This window comes from Oreochromis niloticus, unplaced genomic scaffold, assembly GCF_001858045.2.
Source record: "Oreochromis niloticus isolate F11D_XX unplaced genomic scaffold, O_niloticus_UMD_NMBU tig00008362_pilon, whole genome shotgun sequence".
Classification (NCBI taxonomy): Eukaryota; Metazoa; Chordata; class Actinopteri; order Cichliformes; family Cichlidae; genus Oreochromis; species Oreochromis niloticus.
This window is the reverse complement of record NW_020329143.1, coordinates 1-3,927: the sequence shown is the minus strand read 5'-3', so window position 1 is coordinate 3,927 and position 3,927 is coordinate 1. Positions and strand designations below refer to the sequence as shown.

Genomic DNA, 3,927 nt, shown 5'->3' with positions numbered 1-3,927 from the left:
AGCAGCAGTGAAAAGAAAGTGGATAAAGGATGAATGAGTCTGTGCTTATCGGGTCTCTGCTCTCCCCCAAGCTGGCGTTGTTGTTGGTAGCCATGACAAGGGAGATAGTCCCAGCTTTATAAATAAGGCCCCAACACCCCGAAAAAAAGAAAAACAGAAAAGAAAAAAAAGGTCGGATTCCGTGCGCAGACCAGGAATCCCCTAGCAGGCCGAAGCTCCAGACAGGAGTCGCCATGAGTGATTGAGTGAGAATCGAACCATCGCCTGTCTGTGCTTCAAGCTGCCAGGGCGGGCGGCAAGTGCTCTGCGCCACCTGCCGGGCCGTGGAATTCGTGCAAATTGATATATTTGACTTCTCTGAAGACAAATTATTTTGAAAAGGAAAAATAATAATTTTAATGTGAGGCAAAACATGTATGGTGCTCGGTAAAGTGACACGCCGACTCACTTCTTCTTTTTTTGTTTTGTTTTGTTTTTTTTTGTTTGAGAAAGTTTGTTTCAACTTAGACCATGTCAGTGACGTCATTCTACGCGACTACCACAGGCAAGGAAATGCCTGAATCTGTAGATCTTTTTCTTTCTTTTGTTGTCTAAACAGAAAAATCCCGAACAGTCAGCTCACAAAGTTGCAGGTTGGTGGAATTTGCAGAACAGCCAATGACTTAAAGCATTTAGGTGCATATATCTTGCCACAAGACATGTGTGCTAAGCTAGCTAAATTAGTTTCTGTTAGCGAATCAAGTTCAAGCTCCTCACATATCATCATCCAGGGTACAGTCATATGCTGATGAGGAGATCCCATGCAGGCAACATTAAGGCAGTGTAACAGTTAAATATGCACTGATTTTAAGCTATTTCCTAATATCTAACCATTATGATAAATGTTTGCCTGCAACTGACACAGCCAACACAAATGTCATTGAAAAAACAAAAGCCTGTGATAACATGTTTTTGTTTTCTAGAATAGAAGAAGCACATTTTAAAAGCCAGTAGGAATAATCTTTGTTGTTACTGCATGATAGAATGAAGTAACAACAGTCTGGCTGGAATAAGAAGTGGTAATCTGTGTACTGTGCTAGTGATCTGCATAATTCACCTTAGATGGTCATCTGTTTGGATGGCTGAAGTGGGCTAACGCCACAGCTAATTTCATCAGGCTGCTAATGAAACATCTAAATGATAGATGGTTAACTACACACGGAAGCAAGAGCATTACAATCACTTGATTTAATGAAAGATTTTCCCCCAAACTTTTGATCCAAATGAGCAAGTACTGCAACCATCTGAACCTTCTAGGTGTTACATGTTACATTGTTGCACTCTGGCCAGCTTTAAAAATGGAAAAGTCTTTGTGTGGTTTACTGGGTTCTGTAAATGAGCTCCTTTCATTTGTGAGCTGTTGTTCTTCTCTTCCTTTTGTCACCCTTACAAGGTGAAGGTGCTGCCCACCCATGATGCCAGCAAGGTGCGTGCAAGTGGATCCGGCCTTAAAACCACTGGAGTGCCCAGCTCTCTGCCAGTGAAGTTCAACATTGATGGCAAAGATGCAGGTGAGGGACTGCTGGCAGTGCAGATCACTGTGAGCGCATGAACGTGGACCACACAATAATGTAACCAAAGTGTTGATATTTAGGTAACAGTTTTTATTTTCTCCTGAAGGACCCAGACGGGAAGCCCAAGAAGCAATATCTTGACAACCATGATGGACCTACCTGGGTCTTATGTGCCAGACATGACTGACAGGTACACCACACTCATTAAGTACGGAGGAGACGAGATCCCTTATTCACCCTACTGAATCAGGGCTCTGCCCACCCGAGATGCCTCACTGTATTTGATCCTGTCTCCCTCAATACTATTTAATATCTAAATGCTTGATTCATCATATTATAACAAATGTGCTGTTGTAGCTACTGACAGTGAGTTTGATTATTTTTCCATCTACCAAAGAGAAATAATATCTCTTAGTGGCAGGTGGATCACACACTGATTTTAACACTTTGCATATGACTGCGTAGGATGAGCATTTTATAACAGCATGTGTTGTTTTTTTATGTAAGGAAATACATCAGTTTCCCTTGTATTTTAAATTTGAGTGAAGATCCTAAATTGGCCCCACTCTTGACTTTGAGAAAGGCTGATCTGTGCTGTCCCTACATGAGCACAGTCAGATATAATACAGGCTTTCAGGAGCAGGAAGGCTAAAGGCTGTTTAATGTCTGATGTTACTGTGTCAGACATTTGCGTTCTCACTTGCATGGATAATATCTTGAAAACTTCAGAGCTGCAGTGCATGTGTAAAAGTGGCTAAAAAGCAGTGCATTAACATGTGTTTTGTCTCTTTGCGTAGCTGCTCAGTCCATCCAGACTCCTCTCCATATGCAACAGTGATGCCGGCTCTCTCCAAGTGATTCCTTCATCATCAACATCTGCATCCACGATCCACCAGCTCAACAGCAACATCTGTCAGCTGTGCATCCAACTGGAGGCCTTCGCCTGCTGTGCTGAGGCGCTGGGCCGCGATTTCCGTCCCTTGTTGACGACCTGGCTGTATCCTGTGCTGGAGAAAGCTGGTGAGGAGACGCTGCTGGTCAGCCAGGCGGCGCTGAGCTCCATATGAACATCAATAAGGTCTGTGGATACGCTTCCCTCAAGGAACTGATCAATGAGAACTCTGACTACCTGCTTAATGACATATCACTCAACCTTCAGAGGCTCAGCCAGCATCCACAGGTAGTTATGACGTGTTTTTGTTTTTAACCCATAAAAGTGTCATTATGTGCACGCACTGGACATAATCAGAAAAGAAGCATTCACAACTGTAACCATGTATGGAGCCAAGCCTGGAGCTGGACATGTAACGTGCCCCACTTTCCTCACATCCTGCTGCACCACTGCCTGCTGTTTCAGCCCATCCACCACCCCAGCATCCACCTGTATGCTCCTGGAGTTTTATGAGTACATATTTGCAGGGAGTGATCCACCCGAAGACCAGGCACCGAGCTCAAACTGTATTCTGCCGCTGTGATTAATCCGTGAAATTAACTTGGCTTGCATTTTATTCGTTTTATTTTCTTTTTCAAGTTGATTTCTGTTGTAATTTCTGGATAAAAGGTAAAAGTATTACAATTTTTATATGAATAAAATATAGTAAAAATGTCCTGTGTTTGGTTTTCTCAGCTGAAGCAGACCTAGATGCTGTTTGTGAAGCCTGTCTACCCTACCTGAGATCCAGACAACCCATCAGACTGCAAGAAGCCTGTTTAAGGTAAGTCTTTATTAAGGACCGCTGTAGTAAGTAACTCAATCTTTCATTTAGTTACTATGTGTGTGAGTGTTACACACAGACAGAATGCCATAAATTAAAACTGTGCCATCCAGTTGACATTGTATTGCCATGTTGGTCATTAATAGCCACGTGACATGATTTATCAGTAAAATCTGAATTTAAATTGAATGCTTAACATCATATTTGGAGAGGTGCTGGGTGTTACACAACAAAATGTGACTTCAGGAGTCATTCATTGTCTCTGAACACTGAACATGAAACAAAGCACTGTGGCTATAGCTTTTCCCTGAAGGAGAGGAACATGGACCTGACAATGAATACCTCAGGAATAATCAGGTTCCTGCATGTTCTGGGTAAAGACACCAGTATTCATGACTTTAACGTATATTACCTGTAATATAAGACTTTTAACCCTTTGCTGGAAACTTTAGTAAATCAGTTTGTGGGCCTGATTTAAATATCACCCTCACTCATTTTGTCCCTTGAGAAAGGAACTTCCAGAAATACGCAGATGTAGTTCAGTGGTGGCTAAAACCAACAGGAGCAGTTAGGCTAACTTCAGGTTGCCACACCACAGAGCAACTAGCAATAGCTAGCAATCCCAACTTGGCAAAAGTGTTCCTAGCCAGGTAAAGAGC

The 3,927-nt window shown here is 42.5% G+C and overlaps 1 long non-coding RNA gene across 1 annotated transcript; it reads left to right on the top strand.

Moving 5' to 3' along the window:
* The first annotated feature begins 608 nt into the window (after positions 1-608).
* LOC109198360 (uncharacterized) lies at positions 609-1,686 on the top strand. The gene is made up of 3 exons (XR_002059191.1): positions 609-632; positions 1,433-1,550; positions 1,660-1,686. It is a non-coding gene; the product is annotated as an uncharacterized LOC109198360 (long non-coding RNA).
* The last annotated feature ends 2,241 nt before the right edge of the window (positions 1,687-3,927 follow it).